Genomic DNA, 15,220 nt, shown 5'->3' on the forward strand with positions numbered 1-15,220 from the left:
AACAACGACGATATTACAATAATAATCTCAATTATCCTACAAGTAGCCTAGTGGCTCTGTATATCATTCATGGACGGAAGATGAAAACAATTCCACCGAGAGAGAGAGAGAGAGAGAGAGAGAGAGAGAGAGCACGTACAATAACAATCACGTATCAAAATTTGACTCTCCCCCAAACATCGTCTCTCGATGTTGCATCCTTACAACGCAATTTGCATCGAAACTTGCGGAACAAAACGTTCATTACTCAACGTAATAAAAAGTTATTGTCCCAATCTATTTCTCGTCCACGTCGATAATCGTCAAAAACAACCCAAAAAATATCGAGCAAATACTTTTTAAAAACGCCGTGAAACTTTGCTGCGACGATAAGTAATTTCGATTGTATAAAAAAGCGCGGGAACGAAGACGACTCGATTCGAGCGGGTCGAGTTTCTCGAAAGTGTGGCTGAAGCGTTCTCGATAACCCTTGAAACTCGTATAATTATTCGTTACGTGGCGGTTGATGAAATAACGGTTGATAAGTAACGCTTAACCACCGCATGCGAACCGGCCTATAAATAATCGTGGAGGCCCGTTTCCTGTTGTAAGTTTAATGCGTGGCCACGGACAAAGTGGTGTTTAAGCTTGACGAGCGCTCGTAAGAACCGGACGCGAGAAAAATCGGCGCGGCCAACCATACCTGTTCCCTCGCTGGATACCGACGCTTTATCGCGGCCAACGCTCCCTTCGACGATAATAAGTCTCGCTCCTCCCTTCGTGTTGTCATTTGGGAAAATGGCATTCCATCCGAAAATATTCTCTATCCGAGAGGAGAGGGGGCTCTCGTCCTTTTCTATTTTGGAATGTGGAATTTCTTTTCTCCGCCCGTGTGTGAATGTGTACGAAACGAATAGATGGATTTTTGTTCCGATTTTTTTATATAATTACGGAACGAGTTTTTTCGAGTCGGTTGGAATATATCGAAAATAAGATATAGAAGAAATTGTATAATAACAACATTTTTTTGAACGCGATTAGTATGGATAAAATTCGGTTGATTGTCTACAAAAATTGACTTCGTAACGTATTTAAAAATCGTCGTACGGTTTAATTAAAACGGTGAACAAGTTACACTGCTACGTTGTTCACCAAATTGTTGAAAGAAAGAATTTTTCAAAGCGCGAGACGACGTAATAATATAATAAATGAAAATAAATAAAGCAAGGATAATTTGCCATAGATGTGTAAATAGAGCAAGAAAAAAATAAAAAATTAATAATAATAATAATAATAATAACTCGTTCGATAAACGAGTTAAATTCGTAGATAAAACGGATATAAATAGAGCGGGAATTCGAATAAACGAGTAATTTATTCGGTCGTAAAATATTATTATGCAGGAAATTATAATTAAATGTTGTTGAGAGTGCGGGGATAGGAAACTATCCCCGGTATGAATGCTTTTCATGCTTCATACCTTCGATTTGCATTCGAAGTCAACACTTTTATGGCGAATTCTCAACGGGGAAAGTAAGAAGCGGTTTCGCGGATGGTTTACAGCCGTTCCGATCATACGCGTTCCTTCGACCGTTAATTAAGCGAAACAAAAAAAAAAAAGAAAGAAAGAAAAAATGACGGTGAGAGAGAAGTGAAAAAAAAAAAAAAAAAAAAAAAAAAAAACAAGCAAAAAGATTTATTGGCGAAAAAAAAAAAAAACTTCATGCCGGATTAATAAAGAGCAAGAATGTCCGTCTGTATCTATACCGTTTGAATAATTTATAGTCGAACGAGAGAGAGAGAGAGAGAGAGAGAGAGAGAGAGAGAGAGAGAGAGAAAGAGAGAGAAAAAGCGAGCAGTTCGAAAACTGAACTAGAACCCGGATCCGGTGAATCTACTTTCACGGGCGTTCGTTTTACCATGATAGAGATAAAGTCGAAACTGATACTCTCTGTGACTCTGTTTGAATGCACCGGTGCATTCGATAGGCTGCGGCTGTTTCCAAGAAATATTTTTCAGCCGAGTAATAGCATAGTTTTTCTTGAAATCTTGAAAACGATTTTGCTTTTATTGTGCTTCCAGGATATCTCTGCTACATTGCTTTGCTTTTTCTTTTATTATTATTACCTTTCACGAATAAGAAAAGAGAGGTTGGCAGCAAGGATTCAAAGGAATTTTGGATTTCGGATTCCTTCCCTCAAATGCAAATATCTTTTTACAGTCTTCTTCTCTCTTCCCATGATAAATTCATAAAGGGGAGCAATATTAGTTAGTTATATTAGTGTGAAAACGCGGTCGTTGTTGTCGTTGGAATATCATCTCAGATATTCTCAGAATGCTCGAAAGAGGATTTGTATGGGTGGAGGGGAAAGAGGGAGAAAAGTTGAGTGGAGGTTAACGATCAATGCATCGGCATTTATACTTGTTTTTTCCTTCCAAACTCGAGGCTTTGGATTTCGAAGGCATCTCACAGATTTCTTGGAGTTGTTTTTAATGCCACGAGGAAGTTATAAACGCTTTACGAGTCAATATTCTGACGTTTTTTTTTTTTCTTTCTTTCTTTAATTTTTCTTTTCTTTTTTTTTTTCGCAAATTTAAACCACGCATAATTCACTCGCGAAACGAGTAATATTTCATCGAAATAACGAAGCAATAGAGATTCTCCTCTGCAATTATTTCATCGATCGTTTTTTTTAATTTCGTCCATAAATTAAAACTATTGCTACTACTACTACTACTATTACACTACTATTGTAAAAACCAAACCTTGATTACTACAATTATTTTCAACTTATACGGAATAATCGAAAATCGATCGAAGGCAATTTTAAAAGAAAAAAAGGAAAAGGAGCGAATTAATTCGACAAAAGATCCATTTAGAGAACGGATTATTTCGAGAGAGAAGAAATCTCGATCGAATTACGGCAAGGCAAACGTTTGACCAGCTGAATACATTTCTTTGTGTGAAAATGACAAATATTATTAATTATAAATTAATTCAACGAAGTTTAAATAATTCATCACTTCGAAGGAATCTCGATCGAATCGAGGAAAAGATTTAACGAATTCCAGCTGGATACACTTCTTACGTAAAGTACAGTCGGAAGATGTGCCAATCCATTCGACAACTGTTATTAATTGACACGTGACAATGCAGGTGACGCGCCTAATTTACATATCTGTGATAATTGGAGATCGACGCGTTTACGATTGAACTTGTTCTGAAAAAATGTTTGAAACGTGAAAACGAGTTATATTAAATTCTTCTTTCGTTAATAAGAGCAGTGTTCAAGTGCAGGCTTTCTACGCCATTGATACGCGCACAACTATTTTGGATTTCAGCTGCATTTTCGCACTTGCCAAAGTATTACTATTCGCCTCCTTCGATTTCTTATGCAATGAATCGAAAGTGTCGAGCAGAAGGTAATAAAACATCTGGAAAAAAAAAAAAAAAAGAAAAGGCAATCCTTCTTTCAACGTTCAACGCGTCACTCGAAACATCATATCCAATACCTTTCGTCCAAACGTGGGAACGAAATAAAAGATTAAAAAACCGAAGTCACGAGAAGGTCTTTGCTGTACAATTAGGATAAAGAGGAGAAGAATTTCGCTTCGTTAAGAATACTTCTTTTATTCTCTTTCAAAGAAATAATGAAAGATTGATTAATATACTCCCTATATTCCACCACATAGATACAATGATGCGTCAACTTTAGAAAAAAAATATATATATATATTTTTCTCTACGTACATTCGATTATTCTTTTGCATATTTTTCCTCAAGTATTGTCATTCTGAATTTTCTTATATTTTTTTTTCGAGTATTCTTTTTTTAAACTCATTAAAAGTTTCTACCACCATCTGCGTTGAACGCATTGCCTATTCAACGAACGAATCACCTCGAAGGGATCTTCATCAAACACTGACAGATTTCAATTGGACGTACTTCTTATGTAAGCGTAGGAAGATGTGCCAATAAGCATTAGCCTGATTTATATAATCTCGAATAATTTAATAAATCGCCGCAGAGGCTTCAATCGTGCATTAAAGAGAGAGAAAGAGAGAGAAAGAGAGAGAGAGAGAGAGAGAGAGAGAGAGAGAGAGAGAGAGAGAGAGAGAGATCTATTGGAAATCGGCGGACCAGATGGAACTTGCCCTGGTCACGGGATATAGGGAACTCTGATGCATTCATGCGTGCACTTTGGGTCATCTGGAGCATAGGATGCAACCTTATACACCGAAAGACTTTCATGCATGACCACGTTTGGCCATTTTTTTGCAAGCCTGGCAAAATGGATCGATAGCCAAAAGAAAAAGAATATTCTCTCATTTTCAAAATTATACTATGGTTAGCTATAGTTATTGTATATAAATTTCTTTTGGTCAAACGACTTTAATTTATTTATATTATATTTATATTATTTTGATATATATTTCATTTTTGGTGATAAAATTAATTCCATCATCAAAATGGATAATTATAATAAAATTATAAATATTAAACGAACGATAATTCGAAAGAATGTGAAAATTCCATTTAAGTGTTATCGTAAAAGCTGGCAATAAAAATACAAATGTCTGTATCGGTTCGAATAATAAATTTGTTATAATCTCGCACTTGTGCAACAGGTAGCGTGGACATAATTGATTGTCAGGAAAGTATGATAGGTAAATAGATAATTTTTCATAGCTTTGTAAACGTTCAAAATTTATCAAATGTCGAAAGTAAATGATTGTTAAATATTTTCTAAATTTTCTAAAAAAAACTTGATATGACATATTATGCGTTCGTTTTATCATCATTAACGCTAATACGACGTTAAGATAAAGTTAATGCCAGCTACGTTTAAAAAGCAATTAGAAAAAAAAAAACTAGGATTTTTTTAAGTAGAAGAAAATTCATACGATCAGAAACTAATATAGTCAACGGTTTCCAAGCTGTGGGTCACGACCTACAAAGGAGGCCATTAAAATGAGAATGAAAATTGGAAAAAGATGGAAAGTCCAAGGTAGACCGGACAAGTTAGCATGAGAAAGAATCAAGAGTTAGCGGGGAAAACGAGGGAGAGACAAGGAGAGACAAGAAGAGACAGGGAGATCCAGGGAGATCCAGGGTACGTCTCGAGTTGCCAAAGAGTACTTGAACGTCCCAGAAAGACCGAGAGGCAAGATAAAAAAGAAAAGTCGAAGAGGGAGGGATGGAAGGAGAGCAGGAGAAAGAGAGAGAAAAAAAAAAGAATCGATAAAAATACGCGACGAATCGAATTACGTGTTATCGTTAATAGCGGTACAATATTAATTAAAGCGATACACGCGTCATTCGTATGTAAGTATGTCGACGTTTTAAAAAATGTTGATAAAAGTGACGTTTGTAACGTGTAAATTGGCAAATCGATTTATATTAACAGGAAATGATATGTCACGTATATCCACCACTACTAATCCGTTTCATCGTTTTATAATATCCATCGTTTTATTTTCCCGACTTTATTGATTATACGCCGTGACTCTCCCTCTTCGTGTCGCTCTTTCCTAGGTACCCCAACCGTGGAGTGGCTCTTTGACCGGTCGCTCACCTCCTACCTCTTGCCCTCTGAACGCACTATGTCTCTTATAATTAATAACGATACGGTTCAGGGTGGAAAAGGACTGCCTACGTGCCTCCACCTATTGAAACATCGTAAAATCGAACGCTTCTCGACTTTTAATTCTTCCTTAACCTTAATAATCGTTTCGTTGTTCGCTCGAAGGAACTCGAGTCAACAAGTTTCCCAAGTCGCGACGCGCGATCACTTTCACGACTCATTTTCTTTACTCTTCTCTCTTTTCTTCTTTCCTTTCTTTCTCCCTCGTTCAATCAACGCTCGACTTCGTTGTTGTCTAGCACGCGGGATAACGTCTGTGATCCTGATCCCAAGAGGATAACACGCATAATACATCTGCTGGTACGTTGCACCGGCTGATGTAACGATTATGTAAGCATCTTGCGACCTACTGACACAGGCCAGGCCGGTTTTACTTTCGACTACTGGAACAGAATGGAACGGCCGGCCGGCTTTAAGTCGAAGAAAGTGCTCAGACCTCTTCGACTTTCCCCATTTTCACGGCTCTCTGGGATTCCTGAGCACACTTTCCCGCCGCGACACACTTCACTGTAAAGCAATAAGTAAAAGCGCTTCAAAGAGAAACTATGCCATGCGTTCAAATCTCTCTCGTTCGGTGACCCGATAACTAAGCCACGAATGAGCCGGGACGATTTCCAAATATCTAGTTCTCATCGTTTGTAGGCTGTAATGTAAGGAATCGGATGAAGAAGCGAAAACGATCGAGTTGACCGTCAACGCTCCACTTTCTCAGAGTGGATGAATTTCAAAAAGTGTGGAATATTAAATCGTTTCTCTGTTGAAATATTTACGATATATATACGATTGTGAAGAAATTTGCAAACTCTTTGATACGTTGTGAAAGGAAATCGTGATTCGAGAAAGATTGGGAAAGAGTAGCCAGATAGGAATCTAGATCGGGTACCGTGTTTCGCTCGTCCTTGATCAAAGAGGCGTAAACGGGTGTTAAAACGAGAATATATCCTTTTAACGATTTCAACGACGATTTAGACGTCGCTCGACACAATCGCTTGCAACACATGCTTTAAAAATTTATTGCCGTACAAGCTTAATAATTATATAGCTTTTATGTTGAGTGACACATCCTGTCTTAATCATTTTTTTATCTATTGTAAAGTTATTAAATACACTTTGATAATTGGAATTAGTGTCTCGCCGATTGTTCCGTGTAATTTTCTGGCGACAATTATTGGGACATTCATCAGATAAGCAAAGTATATTTAATTAATACGAAGAGACATTCCGGATCTTCTAAAAATACATTTTCTGTTTAAAAGTTAAACAGTGAAACTGATGAAAAATTCTGATCGAACATAAATTATACGTTCTTCAACGAATGATGACGTTTGAAACGAAACTAGAGAAGCACTTTACACTACTAGTACTATAACAACAGCTATAAAGTATTCGAAAAAGGAACACAATGTAATAAATTAATTAAATTGGCCTGTAACGATTTTATTACGTAATTATTGTTATTATTGTTTAAAAGTGAAATCCTCGTGCGCGATTCGAGTTTAATGATCCTCGAAGGGGGTGGGCATTCGTTAAAATTACGAACTGACGAACGAGGATAATATCGTCTTTCCTTGGATCCGCAGACACTGTCCACGGACAATTGAGTCTGAATGAGCGTTTATCGTGCGCTCAACTTTGCGCCGACGTAAGATAGAAGGCCGAGCTTTCACCTTACGATCGTCCCCGTTTCTAGTTTCCCCCCTCGACGTGTTGGACGTCAAGGTCGTTTCGAGGATGTTAGTCGACCTCTGCGTCATTCCGGATGGAATATGCATGCCGCTGCTAACCAACCAGTGGCGTATATATATATATAACCGACTATGGCAAATATTTAATAATCTGTTGAGCATAAAGATGTGTGAAATTCTTTGTAACTCGTGGTTCGCGCACGGATAAATAATAGCGCGGTCAAGTTGGACGAAGAGTCATGTCAGAAGACAATAGTGGATAATAATTGGAATGAATAATTTTTATCGGAATGAAACTGTCTGGAAATTTATTTATATAACATGGTACATTGATCGAGAGAGACAATTAATAACGATTTTCTATAGTTATTGTGTGGTATTCGTGATGATCATGAATAGTCCTACAAAAATATTCGATTATCTCTTCTTGCAAATGCATTTTTTGATGTCTGACGTTTTACAACGTCTAATGTTTAAAGATCGGTTGATATATAAACCTTATTAAAGTCTTAAACAGGCCTAAGATAAAATGTATCCTTTGTTTATCGCCTTTCCCGATCTTTTTTTCTTTTCTGTTAGAGTATCTGGAACTTATCAGTAGACAATAAATATAATTTATTTGGTAATTTTCCTAAATTTTATCAACTGTTTCTCTCTGTGCTTAAGTCTTTTTTCTTATCATGGAATCTTCGATTTAATAGCATAAAAATGTTAGTTTTAAAATAATTTTAAATATCCATTGAATGAGAAAAATATTTAAAACATATATATTTAATAATTTCTTACTAGGAAAAATTGGAATTAAAACACTGGATTTAGTAAAGATTAAAAAGAAAAATTTCTTAATTTTTGTTCCTAATGCTACTTTATTTCCAAGTGTTCTTGAAGTGTGTAAAGTATGTTCAACAATCTACATTAGGTCAACAGCTGTTTATCTTCCGTTAAATCTCTCTTGTTACCTTAATTCAAGGACTGGCTAGTTCAAGATTCGAGTAATTTATTCGTAGTAGGTTGTAAAGTCTCACAATTATTGAAAGTTTGTTGTTGAAAAATTCTCAAGGGAATCCTATCAAATTTTTTTCACTTTCTTTAAACATTGTTTATCAAATATATTCTCTTGGCTAACGTAATCCAAAATTTTTCAATAAATATATATTCGTGGCTATTTGATAATTAACGTTTTTCAAAATAAACGAATTAAAAGAAGGAATAATTTATAACGTAAAAAGTACAAGTTTTATAAATGTTTATCAAAAATCGATATCCATTTTCAATTTTTGATTCCGCATATCCATCATTATCCATCATTTTCGATTTTTAGTGCCGCATCGTTATTCACTATTGTGGATCATTTTCGATTTTTGATACTATAAATATTCAGCATTGCAGACTACTTTTGATACTGTATCAGTATTCATCACTTTGGACCATTTTCGATTTTTGGTACTATAAATATTCAGCATTGCAGGCTACTTTTGATACTGTATCAATATTCATCGCTATGGACCATTTTCGATTTTTAGTGATATATTAATATTCACCATTGTGGACCATTTTTGATTTATGGTGCCATTAATATTCAGCATGGCAGACTATTTTTGATACCGTATCAATATTCACCTCTTTGAACCATTTTCGATTTTTGATGATACATCGATATTCACCACTGTGGACCATTTTTGGTGCCATCAATAGCAGATTATGCCAGCATTGCAGATTACTTTTGACACCGTATCAATATTCATTACTATGGACCATTTTCGATTTTTAGTGATATATTAATATTCACCATTGTGGACCATTTTTGATTTACGGTGCCATCAATATCCAGCATTGCAGATTACTTTTGACACCGTATCAATATTCATTACTATGGACCATTTTCGATTTTTAGTGATATATTAATATTCACCATTGTGGACCATTTTTGATTTACGGTGCCATTAATATTCAGCATTGCAGACTATTTTTGATACCGTATCAATATTCACCTCTTTGAACCATTTTCGATTTTTGGTGGTGCATCGATATTCACCACTGTGGACCATTTTCGATTTTTGATGCCATCAATATCCAGCATTGCAGATTACTTTTGACACCGTATCAATATTCATTACTATGGACCATTTTCGATTTTTGGTGGTGCATCGATATTCACCACTGTGGGCCATTTTCGATTTTTGACACCGATTTAAAAATCCAATAAATAAGGAATAGATATAATGATTATTTCGATTTTCCAATAAAATTTCAAATTTCCCCTCGTTTCAGAGGAACTATGAAAAGTAGCTTGGAAGCGGTCCATTTTTGCGGTAATTGGTCGACTCTAGCCCCAATTTCACGTATCATAGGCAACGACGGCGTCGTATTACAGACGCCGTATGGCGCACACGTGGTGTTAGCTAACCACCGTGCCGTGATATTTTAACTCTTTTTTTAACCGGGAAACAATCTCCCTATGCGGACGCCATTTTACGTAAACTATATATATTTACGTGCTCCAACACTATTTGCTTCTGGGCATGACCGAAGAAGCTAAAATATTTCGTTAAATTCTGTCACAGCGTTCTATATATTTTTCAATCAATATTTGTCCATCATAAAAAAATTTCGTATTTTACAAATACACGATTAAAAATAAAAATTAATTTCTTCTTTAATCCTTTTTTTTTATATTTAAGAAACTGATAAATCGAATATTCGAATATTTTTGAATATTTTAACAAATATTTCTCATATAAAATTAATATAAAGTGTAATTAAAAATATTATTTCAAATTTTGACCATGTTCTTTTCAATTATTCTGATAGAAAAAGAACTGGTTGAAAAATTCAAGTACAATTCTAGAATTTATATATAGATGATTATTAAGTAAACTTGATTACGTTTGGGTGTTCATTGATAGAAAAAATCCGCGATATCTTTATATTCTCTAATTAAAATTTTGCAAGCTTCGAGGAAACGGATGAAGATATAGATAGATAGTTGAAGTGAAACTTCAAAGCAGTGGATGCATTTTTCCGATGAGCGAACATTCTGATATCACGAATCGGTCTCGTAAATATTTTAGACTTGATCAATTCGTCGCAAAATGCACCCTGCCGCAGTCTAATATCCAACGATGCGAATATCAATAACTGATCAGCAGCTGTGGCATTGCGTACCACGCGTGACTCATTTTAACCGGCTAGGGAAAAACGAAGGGAAGCCAATGAACAAAATACAAATAACGGTACCTCGACGAACTTGTAAAAAATATTCCGCCATTTCCATTTCATTATAGATTCAAATTTCCGTAAAATAACCGATAACGAGCAATTCCTCGAGAATTTTATTTATCCCCGCGCGGTAAAATTTATCTCCCAATTTTTTTTATCCTCCTTAATGTGAATAACATTAAATAAAAAGAAATCGTTCGATAAATTTTTTTTCGAATAATAAACGGCATAAAATATACATATTTATATAAAAAGAATATTCGAGCTCTGAAAGTTCGAACAGTCGTTTCGCAAATATACGAGTTGCGTGGATGAATTACGGACGAGTATGCTCTCTATCGATTATAATACTCCCATTTGCCTCCCCGAACTTATTCAACAAAGCGACCAGCCGGCACGCAAGCCTCACAACCGAGTATTTTTCTACAGTTCATTCACTGATGCTTCTCACGAGGCTGACTTTTCTACGCATTGCCTGTTGAGGACAATTACCTTTACCTAAATCACGAACATTCCTCGCGTATTTCGAGTAAAAGTTGCTATGATTCCGGTTATTAAACTTACCCGCCGCCGTGAAAAATGAAACAACTCGAATAAACCGACGGAACAAAGGAGACGGTAAAAGTATGATGTAACTTATCCTGTAGCGTGTACTTTGTTGTTTTCAACGCAACGAACAAATATAGACATTTTCGTTGGTAATTTATTTCTGGGATCGTATATTACGTCTGTATAAGAATAGGCTATTAATAGGCTAGTAATAATAATTTCATTCCGCTTAACCAATGACCGAGGTTGACACCAGCATAATCGTAGTGGCAATAATAACAATAACAATGTTTATAATTCCTCTCTAGAAACAGAGATTATATAGTTTGGGCATTTTAAAAATCACTGAAAAGACGAAATGTTGCATAAATTCCGTGTAAATTTTAATTTTGTTACAATTGTTATAGTAATTCATTTTAGAATTATATAATATATTTTACTTCAGTTTAACCTAACCTAAGTTAAATTAAATCAATATATATATATATATATAATTAATATTGTATTTTATATTTGTTTAATTTATAGGACAATTTTTAATAACAAACGAAATAACATATTTAATTTAAATTTAATTTAATTAATATAAACGAATTCTAAAGTTAATATTGAAATTATTTAATCTTATATGTATAATATTTTGCATAGCAGTCTGTTGACATCAAGTGCAAATATGATATTTATTTATCATATCACTTTTAAATTATTTTTGTGCATATTACGTATAAGAAAATTTTATATGTGTACATAAAATTCTATTCTTATTAACTTAATGATAAAAGAAAAAAAAAATACCTTAAATATTTGTTAGAAATAACATCATTGATAATGTTTACTATTATCGCAAAATCTTAAAGTTCAGATAAAACATTTTTTAAACATAATTTCGTGCAAAACAAATTAATTTTAATTCTATTTTAAAGATTGATAAAATCATTATTAACTGTTCTCAATTTTATTCGCTGTCTGATACAATTGTTCCGAAATTTTATGGCATTAAATTTTCTGTTACGTCGTTTCTCCTGCGTCACATTGCGAGTCTCGATTCGTTTGCTGGCCCGGTAGTTTTCGTTTTTATCATTTGGACTACTGCCAAAAGATGGAGACACGCAATTAAATTTCGAACGGGTAATCTTCTGACGAGAAAATCGAGGATAAGGATTTTCAGATAAAAAGATAGAAAAGGAGATTTTGTATTGTGCTTTCATGTGTTTTGTTAGATTTTATTTTTTATTTTAATATATATATATATATATATATATATATATATATATATATATATATGTATGTATATGTAAATTTTTTTTTAAAAATCATGTATATAAATTGTGATTTTTTTCATAATTTATTTTTATATTTTTCTCAAACTTAAAAAATTTTATTAGTAATAAAAAAGCATTGTATTATAAATAACTCCAATGGTATTGCAATGTTAAAATTGTTCTAACTGTAAAATATGTATATATTTATTCCTTTTATTTCGAAAATAGTAATTGTTACTGTAAAAAATTAGATATTAATTGAATTTTAAATGCCAATTGTTATCGGAATCGTTCTTACGCGTGTTAAATCTTTCAAATAATTATATAGTAACCGTTATATCTTAACAATTGAACATTAATATTATCAGGCGGAAGTATAAATTTATATTGTATCTTTTATTTGAGAAATGTAACGAGTTTTAGAATTTTGTAAATATTGTTGCAGAAATAAATTTTTAAAATATAAAAATCCCTATAATTTTTAAAATTAAAATTCTTATTTCAATAGAAATTTAATAATAAATATAAATATAGTCAAAATTTTCATCACAATTTGTCATTAATTCTGAAATTGAATTTCAATTCGCACAGGGAGTTAATTTATTCGTTATATGTTAATACAATGAATTCAAGTTCGAGTTATAGAATTTTCGAAATAGTTATTCAATTGTATTTATACACAGGTTTTAAAAATTCTTTTAGAAACTTTTTGTAATAAAAATTTCCAGATAATTAAAATTGCAACTAAAAAGCAACACAGATTGAAAACAGGTAAACATATAGGATACTCTATACATATAGGATGCTCTCGTTACTGCAAAATATGTGATTTAGCTGTTTTGCCGAACCGATTTTCAGTAAAACATCTATTCGGAGTAAAAAAAAAAAAAAGCAGTCAAACCAGTATTGACCAATGCACCGCTGAAATTCCGGATTGAGAAGAACGTAAAGACAGAACACACTCACCGTAGGTCTTTTTAGTATGACATCTCCGGCGCCGAGTTGTTAGCAAAAATGTCGCGCTCAATTTTTCGGTCCTCTTGTCGATGCAGTCCAACCTAGTATGCAGTTATACCACGAATTATCCCGATCACGTTCAGTCACAAAAAGCACAGGACGATGTGCATTGTGACGCACGATGCTCGACTTCCACGTTTCTTTTACCGGGAGACGATGTATACTCGTATACCAAAACTTGCGTTGATTCACGTTTACTTGATAACACGGCTCGCTAATCACGAGGTCTCTCCACTTTGAGAATATGTCACACAATGCTGCAGAGTGTCTAAATCGTTCCGTAAGGGAGAAACACGGTAACATATAGAGACAGACAGTTACAGGCAATCATATGTGTGATGTTGCGACGGCGAAGCCGGTATAAATGTTCTAACTCAAAAAATATCTAAGCTAAGAGTGTGACATCAGACTAAAGAGAAAGGGACGAGAAATGTGCGATCGAAATAACTCCCCCCAGCAACAACTACACTGCTCAAGCAACAGCATCCGACTGCTTTGCTGGGCCCATCAACATCATGGACAACCTATGCAGCTGTGGCGACGTCTGGTGTAATTCTATGAATCAGCACTGATACTTCTTATTTTTTTCTGAATTTTCGACAAAAGTCAGAATGTTCCATAAGAATATTTAATGAAATATATATTTATTGATAAAATAAATTAATTTACAGTTTTTTTTATTAAAGAAAATACGTGAGAATTATTATTTATGCATTATTATTAACATGTAATTAATTAATAATATTGTAAAAAAATTATAAATGATTTAATTTTATTTTTGAAATTATGAAAAATGTAATTTTATTTTTTAGAGTAATTATTTTTTTATTCAAATTATTAGTGAAAGTTATTCTTTTATTATAATTTTCTTTATCGATTGTAGAAAAAATTGTCGATAAAGAAATTTTATATTTTTTTATAATAAAATAATATTATATCTTTTATAAAAATGGATTTAAATATAAATTAAAATTAATATATATTGCTAATATATAATCGTATTCATACAATTCATATATTGTATTCATACAATAAAGACAAATATAGAAATTTAAAAAATAAAAAATTTTAAAATAAAAAATAGAAAAATTTTATTGTTAAATCATATGGAAGTCCCAAAAGTTCTTTTGTTTTTTTGAGCGGATAAAATTTATAAAGCAAGTAGAAATAAGAAGAACAAATAATAAAAAGAAGACAGAATAAAATAAAATAAAATAAAAATTAAAGATAAAAATAAGATAAAATAAAATAAGATCAGTGCCATTTCTAAAATATGGCAAATGAAATAATATGAAATATAGATGAAAAGACTAAATTAATAGACTCATCTTTTAAGCATCAAAGAGATTCATAAGATAAGGATGATACAATAAGAATTAAAGATCAGTGCCATCTTTTGAATATTTTTAAAAAGATGGCGTTGATGGCCAATTCTTATCTTATCTTTGTTTTCCTATTATTTGCTTTCCTTATTTACACTTTGTTCATTTATGGAATTGATTTTTTAGTTACGTTCTTCTCTTTTTGTTTTTTGATGTGTGATATAACGCCAATAACAATAGATATGGAATGTCATTTAAGCTTTCATGATTTCTCTTTGAAAATCAAAATATGTAATATAAAAAAGATAATATGTTCTAAACTTTACAATATCTTTGATCATATTGAGCTTTATATACTTATTTCTAGATGACTTTGCAAAATATAATATATCCTAATATATGATTGTGAGTATTTTGAAATATTCTATCGAAAAATGATGCTTTGAAGATTTATTTGTCAAATTTATTCTTTTGTTATTTGTTATCTCTAAAAAATATTCTTAAATTCATAATTGTCCAAACTTTAATTATTAACTATTATA

The 15,220-nt window shown here is 32.9% G+C and overlaps 1 protein-coding gene across 1 annotated transcript in view; it reads right to left on the reverse strand.

The window, feature by feature from the left end:
* LOC100872130 (beta-1,4-glucuronyltransferase 1) overlaps positions 1 to 13,848 on the reverse strand; it is a 52,276-nt gene extending 38,428 nt beyond the window's left edge. The window contains exon 1 of the mRNA XM_012487210.3: positions 13,306 to 13,848. The gene's annotated coding sequence lies outside the window, so the exon portion shown is untranslated. The remainder of the gene's footprint in view (positions 1 to 13,305) is intronic.
* Positions 13,849 to 15,220: the final 1,372 nt, after the last annotated feature.

Source organism: Apis florea, unplaced genomic scaffold (assembly GCF_048593485.1).
Source record: "Apis florea isolate Af1SG1 unplaced genomic scaffold, ASM4859348v1 contig_2492_pilon, whole genome shotgun sequence".
NCBI classification, from domain to species: Eukaryota; Metazoa; Arthropoda; class Insecta; order Hymenoptera; family Apidae; genus Apis; species Apis florea.